Below are 18,546 nucleotides of genomic sequence, written 5' to 3'. Positions count from 1 at the left end.
AATCCTTATGTAAAAGAGGTGAAAAAACCCTGTAAACTGAAAAAGAGACAATGTTCTGTCATCTTCAGAAACACACAGTCAGTCAAACACCAGCCAAGCATTCTAAAATAGTGGGAAAAACCCAAGCATTATACACCAGCATTCCATTACCTTTCACAAATTGTTCTTGCAGCTTTGGACTCATGCAACAAGAAGACATGAGACATCAGTCTTATTCCTAAGTGTAACAATAAAATCATATGCCACTTGGAACATGTAATTTATTTTCTCTGTTTTATATGCAGGATAAATGTCTCTTCATGCATTAAAATGCTCTGAAATAATATGGAGCAGCACTGTGTCAGTGAAAAACTTTATTGGAATAATACATAATCATACGGGTCTAAAGATAAATGAGAAGTAAAGTATGTAAGGGTAGGTTTCTCTCCTACATTTTATTTAGCCAGCTGGAAAAAGATTTGCACAGAATGTTCTATCATCTGAACAGTTGACTTGATTGGCTTAACAGGTCAGCATTTCCCTTCTTCCACAAGAAGATCAGAAGCATTCACATATCACCTTGCAGTAATTGTTAGTATTGGCACCTGATTCCCTCTTGCTCTAACAGTAGAATGTGTGAAAGAGGTGCAAGTTTTCCAAGAGGAAAAGATAGAGGGGAAGGAGTACAACATAAATTATAATTTTAGAGTAAAGGGAGTGGAAGCCACTAATATGATTAAAACAAAGAATTCCTTGACAAAAGAAAGTTCAGTGATCCGTTTCTATCGGAAGTATTAATTATGACAATGGTGTGGCTCAAACAGAGCACCTCCAGTGCACGGCAGATGCTGCTTGCAAAATCCATTAAATAACAATATGAGAAAGTGTGAGACTGGCTACACAGCAATTTGAACACGTGTGCCTTCTCTCCACATGCTGGCACTGCCGCTTGCTCGAATTTAGTAATGCAGAAGATTAAAGATGCCAGTTACATATAAGGGTTAAGAACTCCAAAAGGATTTATGATCTCTGTGCAGTCTCCAGGGAGAATAAGTAGACTGTTCCCTGCCAAAACACTCCTAAGCTGCCCTGCAGTGAGGAACATTACAGGAAAAGCACCAGAGTTAGACGGGGGAAGGGGAATAGTGAAGAAAGAGAAATGCAGCTGTCAGCATCTTCCCTGCTATGTCTATTCTCCATTCTTACTTCAGTGTACTTTCTCTTTTCTTTCAAGAAATGTATTGTAAAATTGACTTAAATTTAGTGTGAAGTTAATTCGATTTAGGGAGTATCAGAAACTTCCACAAAACAATGAAGTTAAAGAACTTAGAAATAATGAACTACTAATAATAGTGAACTACTAGTGAAGGTTGCTCTTCCCTCAGTTTGTGTGCCCATTGCCAGGGATCTAGCCTAAGCCCATACTCAGAGTTTACAAGTTCACTGATGGCTGAGACAATTTTTTGTCACTCTAGTCCTCTCCTGGAGAATAGCGCTTATTAGACTGTTATTACAGATAACCATCTTTTCCGCCTGAAAACCTGGGAATGCAATTTGGTTTCAGATGCTGTCATTTAAGTATTACCTAAAGGAAAAGCTTCTGCAATTTTAACATCCAGTCTCTTGTCAAAACATAATCGTATCATCTGCCTCCCCTCCAGCCCCCGTAACTTCTGTTAAAGTTTACCAGTCAGCAGAGGTCTTTCAATAACCAATTTCTCAAAGTCTTTGCAAATGGATTGTTAAGAGGACTGAAACCACAGCTGAGGAAAAAAACCTGTGATTTTACTACAGATCTGCAGTTGAGACAAACTGTTTATGTGCCCCAGCTGTGTGAAGCCTCCAGCTGGAAGAATACTTATCTTTTTAAACACCGAAATTAAGCATCAACCACAGTTCATTCATCCTATTGCTTGCTGAGCAGTTTGATTTTCTACAGCTGCCTTCAGATTGTGGCAAAAGTAATGGTGATGGTACAGGTTTACAAAAACTTAAGTAACCCATATGCTTATCTGTGTGAATCAGGTAATTTGGTTTAGCTCTTTAAAAACTGTCCAGTTGGCCTCGAAATTGCCGTGTAAGAGTACATTCAGTAGGGGTCAACCCAACCTTGAATGCGAAGGGGCTGTTTATCATTACACAGCTCTTACCCATCAGTGCTGCAGAAGCAGTGTTTTGTCAGTCCCAGAAAGAGAGGAAAACAAGCCAAAGGGAGGGTTTCACTGTCTGGCGCAGGGAAGGGCCATGACGTCTTCACCTGAATAGCCTTTTCAAGCATAACACTGCCTGTCCTCACTTGTGTAGCAATTTATATCTTGTTTGCATAAGGCGTGTGAATGAGATGCATCTTTCCTGTGAAACGGGAGCATTTCTGAACAGTTATGTAATAAAGGTACTGGTGTGTCTGTCCGCATGCAGCGTGCCACAGGAAAAGGGGAATAGTGTCTGAAACTGGAGGAAACGTGAAAAAGCTTAAAACTCTTCCACAACCCTGGATTAAATTTCTGTGCATCTTTGGTCAGTACTGTCAGTACTGTTCCACTTTGTAAAACACTGGGAATAGGTAGTGCAGTCTGGTGCAAGTTATGCACAACAACCCAACTGTGACTTTGAATATGCTGTGCAGCCCTGAGTACTGCTAAAACTGGGTAAGCAGGGGAATAATTCAATACCTCTGTATATCGGATGGGCTCAAAACCACACCTTAGTATATCTGTGAAGTAATTTTCTAGTAATTTCTTTGGGTGTTTTAAGCACATGTGCATCCATACATAACAATTCATAAACGGGGATGGGGGGGAACAACCACAGATTACCTAGATTCAGTTCTACCTGAACTGTGTAGTTTGGCACAGTTTGGGTTAAAATGGCTGTCCAAATTACTCATTGAACCTGGATCATTACATTGGAAAAGAATTCTTCTGGAAGAAAAGTAATGAGTGGAAGGTACAATCTAGTTAGACCCAGGATGCTGATACTGGTTCCAAGCAAATAGGCGGTTTCTTTCTGGAACACATGTATTTTTGGATAGCACCAAGACAGTGCCATAAGGAACTGTAGGAGGACAGCAGATTACAAGCCAGGATCTCAGAGAAAGTCAGAGGCAGGAAACAAGCAGAATAAGTCATGGGGAGTCTGTCTAGATCCAAAAACCTCTTTGAAATGTCTCTAAAGTTGGGAACTGAGAAGATACAGAAAAAGGGAGACAAGCTAATATATTTTCAAATGATATGATGCTTTTGTTGTTATCCTCAACCCTTCTGTGCCAGAGATAACAGCTTCATAAATTTTATGACTGTTTCTGTCAGCAAATGAATTGAAGCAGTACTGCAGCATCCCTTTTTTCTTTTAGTTCCAGTGCTGAGCCCCAGTGTCAGTCCTGTCACTCTTCGACACCTGACTTGGCTCCTCTTCAAGAAAAGGCAGGATTTTTCAGCCTTGTCTGAATCCCTTTCCAGCATGGTTCCACCTCCATGTGGGCCAGAAGTCCAAGGCAGATAGCTGATAGCAGTTGACTGCATCGTGTCTCTAGCCATTGACTGAAAACACATAAAATTCAAACTAAGAATGAATATATGAAATACAGTAAAGCAATCACAAAATTATGATTAATACAGTTCTTTCCAGCACTTCACTGTTAGGCATTGAAATTAGGGTATTTGTTAAAGAAAACTGGAAAAGAATCTTAATATCCTTTCCTTCCTCAAGGACAGTGTCAGGGGCTTTTAATTTATTGCTTTAGTTCCATAGTCTCATAATCAGGTGACAGTAATTTCCCTGTATTCCCTGCCAAATGCTTCTATGGTTTTCCGGCTCTGGAGTATGTAATTTCTTGGGATTTCTTCCAACAAATTTTACCTCTTTGAAAGTTAGCTGTCTTGTATAAATTAATCATCTAGGTGATTTCTCTAATGGAAAGACAGGCACTTCCCATCTATCTTAGATTTCCGTCTTAAAGCAGAATGAATCATCCACTGGAGGTCCTTATCTCTCTCCATTAGCATAGTGTGAGAATAGACAAGTAATTTAAACTTGATGTTTAAATTTAGATGGCTAAAGTTAGGCGTGATAAATCCCACCCTTCGAGACTTCAGCAGCAGCTTAAGTTACACTTCGCTCCCTCTTATTTCCAAATAAGAATGGTTTAGGAGTATTTCTAATTGCTGATGCCATACACTTCCTGCAGATGATCCCAAAGCAATCAGATGTGAAACTAGTTTATAAATATTTGTTGAGAACAGGAAAAGCAAACCAAATTTTCTTGTTCCTCAGAAGATTTTAATGGCATTCATTGACAGATGGGAAATTTGTTATGGATTTGGAGCAATTTCTTGTAACAGAGGAAGATACTTTAATCTTCATTGGCATTGTTTTGTAGGTCGAATCTTTTAAGCAAATTTAGCATACCTGATTGCTGTGTTACAGAACAGGCCACGTTTTCAAGCTGCAGCTATTGAGTGTATAGTAGTTTAGTGTTGAAGAAGTATGTGGTTAGAGCTTTGGTTAGAACTCAGTTTTGCTGAATTATGGGAGGGTGAGCCTAAATTATAAACTTATTATCATATAGTGTTGTCAGCAATTCAAATAAATCAGTCTGTTAAGTGAATAGCTTTTGTGACCTCCCAAAAAAACCATTGTGGCCAAACACTGCTTCTTAAAGGTATTTATCATTGATTACACCAAGGTCCAGAAGATATTCAGAACACACTAACTGACTTGATGATTTTTTTCTGGATTGTTCTGCCTATATCATCAAGAGTTAGAGAGGGGAATACAACATTTTTATTAATTAAAGCTCTGTTTAATGGTAGTGCTCATTTTTAGATGCATGCCATTTAATTTTCCTATGTTGAGTTCTGGTATTCCTACTGAAGTGCACAGGAACCTCGATTATCACAGGAAAATCAGTTCTTAGAAATCTTTAATTGACTTTGCAGGATCAGGGGGTGCTTTTGAAAGATCTGATATGAACGATTAGCCTCAAAAACAGCAGTAAATCTAGGAACAAAGCCTACTTCTTCTCCATCTTCTATTTCTTTTTTTTTTCCTGGTTTCTGGAATTAGCTTTCTACCACAAAATTGGAGCAATTATAATTACAAAACACCAACATCTTGTGCCTTAAATGCAGTGTGTATTCAAGGGAGTCCTAGATGCATAGATGAAATTCATAGAAACATCCACAGATCGGTGTAATCCTCGGTTTTCTTTACCTCTATAGTTCACACATTTTGTTTTTTTGTAAATCATTAACTTAAGAATTAATTTCTTACCAATAATGAAAAAAGCAAACGTTATTTGATCATGACTTTGACTCATGACCTTGCTCAGGCAACAAATCAAAAGCTGAGGGCTACATAACTAAAATACATAGACTCAAAATAAAAAAAAAAAAGCTTCACAGAGCTATCATATCTCTTTAGAAAATGTGTGGCAGGTAAAATGAATAAGGAAGCGCCACAACAGTGAGTTCTGCAGTATGGTCTTTCAGTTCATCAAAAAGCATGTGCTTGACACAGGTTTCCCCTCTTTTTACAAGGCAAGAGCAAGAGAAAGTCTGATTCCCTGAGCTTAGCTGATCCAGAGAATGCAGCAATGTTTTTGTTCTTGCAGCTGCGAGAATGTTACCATCACTTGCTCCCTGAAAGTGCACTTAGTGAGAAGCACTGTAACGTTTAGGAAATGTCTTTTTTTCTGAGTTTTGATTGTTTGTATTACTTCAGAGCTATCTGTCATCTTGCTAAGTGATTTCATCTGAGAAACTTGCAACAAGTTAAAGTTAAGTGTCAAAGAATGCAAACAATAAGGCAGACAGTGTAGAAATTTAATATTTACTCAGTGTTTTAAAATAGAACATCTGTTCCAACATACACAGGGTTCAGATGCCACAGAAAAGGCAGAGCCCTCATCTGAGAATCAGCACACCATGCAGCTGTTCTACCCTGTGTCTTTGCCCCTTCTGCTTTTCAGATATAACGAGATTTCACAAGCAATTGCGGTTTCAGGTTAATTTACACATTGCCTTACACTTGTTAGAGTCATATTTTATTTTTTTTCTGGAATATTATTGAGAGGAAAGATAACTGGAGGATGTGTGTAACATCAAACACTTGCAGATTTGTGTAAAGTTAAACAGTTTCTTGTTTATATTTCCCATGACTGACTGACAGAATTTGGAAACAGGCCCAAATCAATACAGTTAAATAGATGTATTGTGTAAATATGGCCACATCCCAAAGAGAAGCATTAAGAAGCATTGGACACTAGGCTTTTGCTGATGTTTTGTACATCAGTACATCCTGTAGAAAGAAAAGATAATTATACATGTGGCCATGTTTATGGCTTGTTTTTCAGAAATGAGAATACTAACACCTACAAGGTTTCTCGTTAATCTACTGGAATACATATTTAGACCTTTGCTTTTAGGCTTTCATTATTCAAAATCTTGGCTACAGGTATTCAGACACTGTTTTCTAAATCCATGCCTTTAGGTTGATTTAAAGAATCAGTCACCAATATTCGAGTGAGCGGAGGTTATCTTTATTCGGCAGCACTGGGTGCATGGGGGATCGCTCCACCAAAGTCATGCACACCGAGGGGACTTTTCAGTCCCCCCTTTATACAAGCTGCTCATACCTATTCATTAACTTTCCAGGAAATCGTTCACATATTCATTACAATTCTGAGAATTCATTTACATACTTCGTGCCTGCGCAATGTCCTTGAGGAGTTATCTCTATGCAGACTCTATTCCTTAGCGGCCATGTTTAAAGCCTCCATCTTCGCCATGTTGCATGTACAACAGGAATCTAAGACCAAATGTCCCTTCTAAAGATAACCAACCCAAGGACTTAGCAGTCTGTGCATCCGTCATGTTGACGATAAGGGTCCTTGGACATTTCCTGACTTTTAACTAAACATAGGTGCATCATCCTTTAGGTAAGTGGTACAGCATTCATTATTCAAGGTTCCAGGCTGCAGTTCAGAATAAGGACAGGCCAAAGCCTGCACCACGGACTCCAGGCAGTCCCACAGGCACTGGTGTTTGTGTTTCTCTGGGAGCTGAGGCTCCTACACGCTACTTGGGACAGCTGGTTCTCAAAGGAATGGCCATTCAGAAGATAAATCAAACATGAGCTTGAAAGAAAAGCTTGAGGGGAAAGGGGGTAGCTTATGACTAATCTTATTCAGCCAGTTTATAGGCATGTCTCTTTCCCAAGATACTGAGCCTTCAGTCCTTTCCTGGTGGCAGTAATTAATTATTCAAGAAGCTTAGTTTGCACCTGCTAAACCCCTGTACCTATCATTTACTCATGCTGGCTTCCTCCCATGTATTCCTTGAGTTCTAAGTGTTTTCTGCATGACTGAGTCCTCTGCTGTCTCTCACCTATTAGGGACCTGTCTTCTGTCATGATACTCTTAAGTAATAGTTATCAGGCATTTTGTAAAGGTGCCAATGATAAGGAAAGGCTGCCTGGGGCTCATGTTGTGAACAGTTCACCTGTGGCACCCATAACAGTCTATCTCACATGACCATATATGCTAGAATTAAAGCTCCTGGGTAGTCCTAATCCTGTGCCAAGAACTAGGTTATCATGAGACCCAGCAGCACCAGCAGCCACATCCAGTCCACCAACATTCAAATGAAATCCAGTGGAAGCCCCTGTCATCTGCCTTTAAACTCCCAGAGCTCTTCCCTTTGCCCCCTCCACCCCCCCACCCCCCCACTCCCATGTTTTCTGGTGTCCAACCTTTGTGAACATTTTGATGGATGGCTCATAGGAAGATTGGCTTAAATAACTGTAAATTTTCAGCCTAACTAAATAATCCACTTCAGGGGTCTTGGGACATTTTGGACTTTGGTTCTGCATAACATTTTAGCCCTGGGGAGCCACACAATGGTTTCTAAATATGAAAAGGTAGAAAACCAAATGGCAGCAGACAGTCATCTGAGTAATTCTGAGGTTTTGTGCTGGGTCAAGATGGGAACGAAACCTGAAACTGCTATCATGACTTGCATGCCAGCCGCTCTTCATTTTTCTTTTAATTGTGTTTGTTCCAGTAATGACTAAAGAGTAAACAAGAACAGGGTCTCACTTACCATTGTACTAAGTTAAATATGTATAAATGAGTATTGTCACTTTTTTTAGTGCTTCAAATCTAAAGTGCTCTGAGGTACATGTTGTCCTGCTTGCAGACAGCCAGTCAGTAAGATGTACAAGTATTTGGTGCCATGCAAAACTGCCATTCTGGTAACATTTTACCTCTTAAACATGGAGTGCACCCCCAGTAAGTTTGCAGGCAACACAAGGCTGGGTGGGAGTGTTGATTTGCTTGAGGGCAGGCAGGCTCTGCAGAGGGATCTGGAAAGGCTGGACTGATGGGCTGAGGCCAACGGTATGAGTTCAACAAGAAGAAGTGCGGGGTCCTGCACTTGGGTCAGAGCAACCCCACACAGCGCTGCAGGCTTGGGGAACAGTGGCTGGAAAGCACCCGGTGGGAAAGACCTGGGGGTGCTGGTCAACACCCAGCTGAACATGAGCCAGCAGTGTGCCCAGGTGGCCAAGAAGGCCAACAGCATCCTGGCTTGTACCAGAAACAGTGTGGCCAGCAGGGCTAGGGAAGTGATGGTCCCCTTGTACTTGGCACTGGTGAGGCCGCACCTCAAATCCTGTGTTCACTTTCTGGCCCCTCACTGCAAGAGGGACGTAGAGGTGCTGGAGCGTGTCCAGAGAAGGGCAGCGGGGCTGGTGAAGGGTCTGGAGAACAAGTCTTCTGAGGAGCAGCTGGGCGAACTGGGGTTGTTCAGTCTGGAGAGGAGGAGTCTCGGGGGGACCTTACTGCTCTCTGCAGCTGCCTGACAGGAAGCTGTGGGCAGGTGGGGGTCGGTCTCTTCTCCCAGATAACAGGTGACAGGACAAGAGGAAATGACCTGAAGTTGTACCAGGGGAAATTTAGATTGGATAATAGGAAAAATTTCTTCACTGAAAGGGTCATCAAGCATGGGATCAGGCTGTCCAAGGGAGGTGGTGGAATCAACATCCCTGGAGGTGTTTAGAAACACATGGATGTGGTGCTTAGAGACATAGTTTAGCGATGGATTTGTCAGTCCTGCGTTAATGGTTGGACTTCATGATCTCAAAGTTTTTTTCCAACCTTAATGATGCTGTGAGTCTATGATTAGGCTGAAGCAGCTTATCAGTGTCTAAACCTGCATATCTCCAATAAGAAAGATCTTGTTAATGTGTAAGTAAAATGATTGGGACAAACTCTAAATGACTAGAATCACTTTATTCAACATAAGCCAGCATAATTCAAGTAAATCTGAAGTTTAAAAATGCTTAGCAGCACCTGGTGTGATGTGATTCTCCAGCTCCATCTTGTTCATATTAACACCTGATTGATCCTCCTGGGAAGGGTCCCTGTAACAGGAAAGAAAACCACCCACTTTCTTCTGCTCAGGTAAATTTTCAGAATATGTGCTTCTCTTCTGCTTCACCTATTAGTTTGTAGGGCTGCTGTAAACATTTGGGATGCCCATGCACATGTAGCGAGAATGGACTCACGGTGCTTGAAAAGCAAGGACAGTTGCACAGGTACAGAAATGTTGATACTGACAATGGCTGCAAGGGAACCATCTGTCCAAGGATGCCGGGTTCTAAGGGCCATTTTATTGTTGATATCACTATCAAAATACAAGTGTTGCTCCCAACTCCCCTACTATCGGATGTCTTCAGAAGAGTTTAGTGCCCTCAGTATTACTACACATAAAACTTCAAAAGGAACATGCTTTTGTCTCCCTCTGTAAATGTTTAATTACAGTCTAACAGCATAATGTCCAGTTGACAGAAGCATGCACACATCCTGATGTCTACATTTCCATTAGGTTAGAGTCTCATAATATTTTATGAATGCTATGTTAGAAGACATTTAAACATCTTGTATCACAGGAAGATCACTGTACAGCATATTAGGTATTTTCACAAAGATGTGCAAAAATCCACACAATTACAACAATATTTTAGTGTCTGATAATTAAAATGCAATTTCGTAACAATATAAATTAAGGTATGAAAAATACAAAAAATCAAACTCCAAAACTCAGTAAATAACTTCATAGAAATTGGACATACAGAAACAATACTCCTGCATTATAAAATGTAATAAAGCACAGAAATACTTATACTGCATTTACCTTAGACAATGTAACTCTAAGCTTTGCTGAAATACATAAGATTTTATGTATTTCATAATGACAAGATAGGTCAAGCAAATTGTTCATATTTGGGTCACAATACAACAAATCTAACCCATTATTCAAAACACAGCAGAATGCCTACACCACCTTAACAATTCTGCCTGACAAATATTTTTAAGTGGTTTGTTTGGATGTGTGATAGTTTGTTCCATTTTAAACATTTTTAGGAGAAAACAAGTAAACTCAGCACTCCAGAGTTGAAAAGACATGTGAAAGTACTTAACAGCTCATGAACATGGGGAAAAGATGGAACTGTTCCTATAGAAAGCCACTTAGTCTCCTTTGCAACAAAATGCTTTAGCATAAATGGCATCTTATCACCAACTAATTCTATTCCTGCTCACCAAAACATCTATACAGTTTTAACAGAATTTAGATATGTATAAAAATTTTAAGTTTAAATGTTTTGCTCAAAGTAACTCTTCTTCTGACACAGAATTTTACATCACTTGAATGGAAATGCCATAAATCAAACAGAAGCAGATGTCTTCTTTGACTCTGGGGATTTTTTTGATAGATCACTTTTAAATTAACTTAACTTTACTCATAGAGCACTTAGTTTGATGTTACTCTACTGAAATTGATCAGTTTTGCCATCAATTACTCATGAGGGTTAGATTTATATTTTAAATTAAAAAAAGAATAAAAAATACATTGCTGTTCACAGTGAGTACTACACTAAAAAAACAGGGTTTGTCTGATGTAGATTTCTAACTTTTAATGATGTAGATGACAATGTTTTAATCTAATTTTCACCAAAACTTAATAAGCAGCACATTTCAGATGCCAAGTAAAATCCCTAAAGTCCAAGTTATCAAAGTACTTCATAGCCCTAACAATACCCTTCTGGCATTAACGACCTAAAATGCAAATGACATCTACTGGCTATTTTTTAATTATGTTTTTGAATTGCTTATGGCTACATTAGAGGATATATTCCAGGCTTTAATTTCTATTAATGGATTCCTGCTTTGGAAAGCATAAAAAACACTCTGCCCTATCTAGCCTCTTTATACCTAAGACAGAAAGTTCCCTTCTTTTAGATCATCTACTCAATAAAATACAACAAAGTGCTGATCTCTTGTAATATATATGGAATATCCATGCGAGTGCATAACGTGTAGTCCTCGAAGTTTTGTGAAACCACTTGTGAGCACTCAGAAGATGTGGAAGACTAATTAATTTCAGACAGCAGCTGTATTTAATGCCTTCATAGACTTCAGTGTGCTGTAATCCTTCAGGAGCAGGTTAGGTTCAGTTCAAAGGGACGTTTATTGTAGTTATCTAAATGTCTTGAGATTAGACTAGACTGTAAATAACATAAAATGAGCTTTCTTACTAGGCATCTATTTATTTCTCTTTTGATCACTCGGAAACAATTCAAGTACAATCAGAGTCTGAGCCAACACCTGGAACTGTAGAGCTATAATGTTTACACAATGTTTTGATAATGACTATTGAATTTCAGAAAGTTCTGATAGAAGCTCAGGTCTGCTTTTGTTTTACCTCTTCAGCTTTACTGAACTGACTGAAACATAAGAAGTACCGAAGGTACGTAAGTTTTTTCCCCCAGTTTTATGGCCACTAAGAATATAACAGCTAGTCCATATTACAGGAGCTCAAATATTCTGTCCCACCACCAATGATCTCTTCAGGAGATGGTATATTGCTATGATAAAACCAGTTATTTTAAAAAATATAGTGTTTATTTATAAAGTATTATAATTATGGTGTAAGTAATACTGTTAAATTAATTGTTCTTTTTGTGTAACCAGGAGATAGTCTCTTAAGAAGTCTTATCCTGCTTTTCCAAAAATGTCCTTGAAAAGTATATACTGACTGCAGACATAAACATTTACATGTTGCAACTCGTGGTACAGATTTTAAAAAATTCCATAAAAACATATTACGTATGTATTGACAAGTTGGATAAGAATGTAAAGACTGATCCAGGAACATGTATCTGCTACTTTTGACACGGAATAAGCCCGACATTACACCTGCCCTGGCTAGGTAAGAGATTGTCTAGATATGAAAAGGCGTAACAAACACCAACAAAGAAGCTTTCATGTGAGAAGCCGAAGAACTATGTGGTGTGAGGGTAGGGCAGATAGAAATGTCTGCTCAAATGAGCTTTCCAAGGGCAGAGCATCAAAGCTAGTTAAACACCAGTAGAGAGAGAGCTGGTGGGAAGTCTACCATTGCTGGTTTTATTAGTAGGTTAGACAAACATATATCATGAATGTCATTGGTGCGGTTGATTTGTCTTACTTCAAAGCAAGAACTACATACCTTCTCAAAATCTATTTTTTTTCCTCCTCACCCTGCCTGTTATTGTTCTCATCATCTTAGTGCATAGCATTTTTTTCTTGGTCAAATCTGCTTCTCTAGGTCATCTTCAGCCATTGGAACTCAGGGCTGTAATAACTCTACGGCTTTCTTTCAAGACAAAAAGAATCAAGAAGAAACCAGGACACACTGAATCCAGAGGCAAAGGTTTTATTCACCAGTGGTAGAATCTGATGGAAACCAGCTCTCGTCTCACAAACAAGGTGACAAAAACCTGCCCTCTCCTATCCTGGCCTGACTGTGTCTGCAGTCCTGAGTCTCCATGCAAGCACCAACACATCTCTTGGGTTTCTGTGCCAGCCACCTAATTCTACAAGCTTTAAGAACTTAGCTGGCCTATCTGTTCTCCATAGCTAGCAGAAGGAGTTAGGACCCTCCAGCGGGCGATTAGACCATGGATAGGCCAGTTGCTTTCCCCACCAATTTCAGGCTGACTCTGGGAAGACAAGGCACCTCAGCTGAATGGATTCATTCACTTCATGTGAACTGAGGCTTCTGTGCAGTAAAATAAATTAATTTCCTCAGAGAACGGGATTGCAAAACTAAAGGGCTCTTGAAGTTAACCTTTAACATGAATGGCTAATCCAGTGTTTTGTATACAGAGGATAAGCAAGTTCCTAGCGTTCCCATAAGAAGAGGAGAAGAAGGTGCTTTGGCACAGTCAGGATGTAGGATGTTGGCAGCAGGAGGCAGGTCAGATGGGAGCTCTGGAAGATGCTGTTCTGTTGCTGTCTTTGGGCAATTTCCACTTGGACTAGTTCTGCAATGCAGACTATCCACAAGGAGAAATGAGGAATAAAAGCAGTAAATTTATACACAGAGCCTGGCTCTTTGTCTGCTAGAAGTTATTTTTATGCTGGTGACTTTGTAAGGTTGGTGGTGGGGAGCAAAGAAAGACCTGGCTCTTACTGACTGTTGGGAGGGAGAGAGAGGAAGCAAAAGAAGAAAGGGAACAGCCTTACCCGACCAAAAAAGAGAGGGGACAGGGACAGGAAAGAATTTTCCCCACAAAGTTCCCAAGCAGAATACCACCGAGGAAGCATCTGTTTGATTTAGTTCTCTGAAAGTCATTTGCACCCTGGAATCTTTGGCAATAATTTGACATACAAGGTAGTTACACCTGTATTTACCAGGCATGAAATACCAAAGTACAGCATTTCTTTTGTGAAGAAGATAACAAATGACTGAGATCCGATTAGCTTGACAGTTTACAATATTTTGGGCAGACATGTGTACCTATGTAATTTTCTAATACTATACTGCCTAAATCAAAGTAACTGTCATATTTAACTAAATAATACCTACTTTCCTGCATAATAAATAATTTTTTTTTTTCAGTTTGCATTTCTGGCAAAGTTTTAATGCAAAAGCGCTGATCTTCCTGATCTGTAAATCTTCCTGATTTAACCATAATGCCTATGAATTAATGGGCTATATTCAGTTAATCTATTGTTATGATGAACCTCTGAAGCTATTTCTGAAAAATCACTATTTTGAAGAAACGCTAGTTCATATTTAGAAAATAAATCTTATGAAAATAAAGCTGACATAGAGATATCAACTTACAGACCCATGAATCAGGTTCAGAACAAGGTAAATGGGTATCTACTACCTAACCACTCTCCAAACCTGACAAGAATTTGAATACAGGTTATAATATTTCACAGAGAGGGCAGGACTAAAATAAACAGATAAATAATAAATTTTGACCTTGGGTGTTGGTTTTTTTAAAATAATACATTAGCCAAGGATTTCAGCATTATTCAGTTTTTATCAATTAGATTTTTAAAAACAGCACAACATACATGTAAATTAGAACTGAAACAATCTCACCACAGAATAAAGGAAAAATTAGCCAGCAGAATCTGTTTTATCTCAGTATTGTCTTTTTCCCAATATCTGCAGAATGGCTCCACTGCTAAAAAAGTAGTTCTGAAATTTGACCCATGTCCAACTCAGAATGAAGGTGAAGAAACCAGGAGTGCCTTCAACTATGTGTGTAAATTTTTTACTGTTCAATATGACATTAATGTTCAGTATGATACTAGCCATATAATTTTGGTACATCCAGATCGTACAGAAGGAGGGATGCTAACAGCTGTAAAAGTTTAAAATGTATTATGTACCATAACTTTTTTTCCTGGATTTCTAAACTTTCTGCCTTTGGCCCTGACCTTTCTTTCCTGTGCATATTGGATAAACAAAAAACAAAATTTGTTCTGCAGAGATCTCAGTGAATTGTATTTGTATTTGTAAGTCGGTTATCTTAAAGGAATATTCATTCCTCCACAAAAAGAATATTATTTATGAAAAGAGTCATTTTTTCCCCGGAAATGTAAGGACTTCACCATGCAAAGTATTCACAACTAACACAACATTTTAAATGTAAAGTTGTTTTTTAATTTCATTGTCTTCAGTGGTAAAATCATTAAATTATAGAATCTTTCAAACTCACCCTGGTTTCTTTGAGAAAAATCGTTTCTTTTCTTTGGGAACAAGCTGATTTATTGGGGGAAGGAGGGGGGGTTCACTGAAAAAATATTAATGAAATATCACAAGAAATGTGGTTGAAGAGAAGATGTGAATGCATGCAAAATGATTAGATTATGACATCAAAATTGTAGTTTTCATAGAGCACTGCTGAGTTTTCAGACAATCTTATTAAAGAAGGCCTTTCTAGTGTCCTCTGTGTATTTAATAATGCCTACACTTTAGTGCTAAGATACTATGGTAATATTTCATAAATTGACAAGACCATTTAATTTTATATAGTTGCCAAATACCTGAGATGTCTACACTTCATCAGCCTATTTACGGTGGATCAAGGAAAGAGTAGAGTGACAAGGAAAGAGTAGATCTGCCTTCTAAAATGTCATATTCAGCATTTACCTATTTGATTTGGTAAAAGAAGAAAACCTGCTCTCCTGCATGAAAATTGGTAAATGAATATTTTACTTAAATAGAAATAATTTGTCAAACTAGAAAAGTAATGGTGGCACCCATGTTCTAAGAAGTAGGAATTTTGGAAAAAAAAAAAAAAAGTCTAATATTATATGAAGTGTATATTCCCTTGCATGCTGAATATTTCCTGCAATAGCTGCAATTAAAATTTAAAATCTGCCAAGAGTTTCCCCCAAATAACAAGCAGAATATTTCTTTATATTTCCTTATATTATTCCTATACATTTCCTTATATTTAACATAACCCTGTCTGAATCTTAAAAGAATATTTTATGGAGTTCACTGTCTGTGGCACACAACTAGGCTCAGTTAATAGAAAAATAAATGCAAGGAAATTCACTTTAAGTGTCATTACTCAACTTTATTTCCAGTTTCTATTAAATACATCTCCGTACAAAAAAAAGCAACTAAATAAACTCTGTGAAAACATTCAAACATGTCTGGTGAGAGGTGAAATATTTTAGTCCGGAACTCTAAACATCCCTGTTAGCTTCCATTTTTTTAACCTTTTTTCCCATGTACCAAACTGCAAGATTATGTTTAATGAGGGATTCCTTTCAGCAATCTATCTGTTTGGCATGGCTCTTAAACAAACTGCTTGACTTTAGTGGACCTGGACAAGTTTAATGCTAAATTAAATTTAAATAAATAAATATACTCCTCAGTGCCTTACTGAATTGCAAGGGAGATAAACACATGCTTACATTATTTGCTAAATTGGGTGTCTAGTTATGGATATAATATAGTTATTCAATTGAAGAGCTATATTATACATCCTTTTGTTTCAATACAGTACAGGTCATTAAGCAGTTTTTAAAATTCAGTGGCCTAGAGAAGTACTGAAAACTGTAATCTGGTATCTGATACCTTTCAGTCTGCTAAGGCCGAAGCTGTACTACTGGACAAAGGCCAAGAGGAACGACAGAAGCAAAACAATATAAGAAATATAAAACAGAATACTAGCAACAGCTTGAGGAGAAACAACCGATCAGGATTCAAAATTTCGCTTGTAAATGAGACAAGACAGTGACAGAATGGAGGCAAATTCTCTTATAAGGTGTCTTCACTATGGCAGGTAGCTGGTCACAAAAGGAACAACTCTGTCAGGTTTGTCATTACTGGGCCAACCAAGAGGACAAAAGTAATGAAGAATCAGTTATCCCTTCCATTACAAAACAAAACAAAAATATTCTTCTGAGAGATCATGCCACACAGGGATAGGAGGAAAATTTACTTCTTACTGACAGAGTAAAGAAGTAAGAAATCCTGAGCAAGGCAAAAAGACAGATTTAGATATTTTTACATTTTGACATTCTAGTTGAAAAGGATAACCAGATCTCACAATTAGAGGATGTACAGAGACAGCTGCAGGAAAGTATTTCTATTGCACTTCCTTCCAGCCCATTCTTAAAGATTAAGGAGTGCCTATGATATTAATTCCCTTTGACATAAATGGGTGATGACAATAGACTGCAATGTGTGGGGGTGATGTTTGCCATATGTTTTTTGACACAGTTTGAAGCAGCTATTTTTGAAACTGGATAAAATAAATTTTACAATATGACATGTGGGATGGAAATGAGCTATAGTTACAGCAGAAGTTCTCCTCAGTCTAAATGAACCGTTTACAGGATGTTTTGAAAATATGAACTGGTTAGCCAATCAAAGCAGGAGCAAGCTGATATCTGTTTTGCTGGAGTTTTATGTACCTTTCATTAAGGAGGAAGAAAATCAAAAGAGTAGATTGTCTTTTAAACATTTCTACCAGAACTTGCATCAGATTTTGTGCTGCCACTTTATAGTTTTCTAGAATTTGTAAAGGTACCTGATGACCATTTTTGCCACTAGGTGCCTCAGAATAGGGTTGTTTTCCTAGGAGCAAAAGCAATATATGAAGTCAGATAATGCAAATATCATTTGGAAACCTAGTCTCTAACAGTGACCAGTGTCAGAAGCAAGCATGAGGAAATTCAGGGTGGGAATTAATACAACGATATGAGGAGAAATTCATTCTAAGCCTTGTTAGAGTTCACATATACTTTAACAGAAACAGATTAAAGTCTTTAAAATTATCTTCTGCCTCAAAACTGCTGAAGTTTTTATTGGTCGTTCAAATGGCTAGTAATTTCTTCCCACTCACCTAAGCCTACAGTATCTGTGTCAATATGCTAATTATGCTGCAATTACTTTTTAAATTAATTGATTGTCCAATTCTGGTACAAAGGTAGACTGTAGCTCCCCATTTTCTCTCTTCCATGGCCTTCCAGCATTTTGCACACGTCTGCTAAGCTCCTTTCTATTTCACCTAAGAGCCACAGCCTTTCAGTCTCTCATTTCCCCAACTGTAAATAATTTTATTCCTCTAGAACTGGAAACCTTTGTCTATTACTGTTTTGGGTTGTTTTATTATGCACACTAATCAATTAGAACCATCTGTATGATTTCAAATGGAGACGAGTGACTGATTGAATATTATTGTAACAATGTTCTGTTGTTTTATCCCTTTTTAACTGCTGCAGCATCATGTTAGGGGTTTTCATTAAGCTATGTTGACATAATTTTGGGTTTTTTTCTTTGAATCCTTTGTGTTTACTTAGAAGTACCATGTACATGCTATATTTTCCAGTGAATTTTCATCAACATTAAATTTTCTTAGCTTTCCCAGGGACCATTCATTCAGGTCACCCTAACTTACCCTAGGGAAACAGTTCAAAAACATTTTTAAGAATAAGAAGGAAAGTATTTGGATTCTACCCTATATAAAGACATGGGGATGCTTTTTAAATAAAACTTTGGTGTAATGATTTTCAGAGGTTAGTGATAAACTCTTTGAACGGATGCAGGTGAGTCACTATCTAAGCATTTAAAGACTTCAACAGCACATACAAAAATACCCTGAGAAAAAAGAACACTTGACCACAATATTTAGCATTGTTCAGGAATACAATAAATTATACAGCAACTTATCCTGCCAGCATATCTTAAAAAGCTACACAAAGGA

The sequence above is a fragment of the Falco cherrug genome, chromosome Z (genome assembly GCF_023634085.1).
Source record: "Falco cherrug isolate bFalChe1 chromosome Z, bFalChe1.pri, whole genome shotgun sequence".
NCBI classification, from domain to species: Eukaryota; Metazoa; Chordata; class Aves; order Falconiformes; family Falconidae; genus Falco; species Falco cherrug.
The sequence above is the reverse complement of the archived record's forward strand: the minus strand, read 5'-3'. Positions refer to the sequence as shown.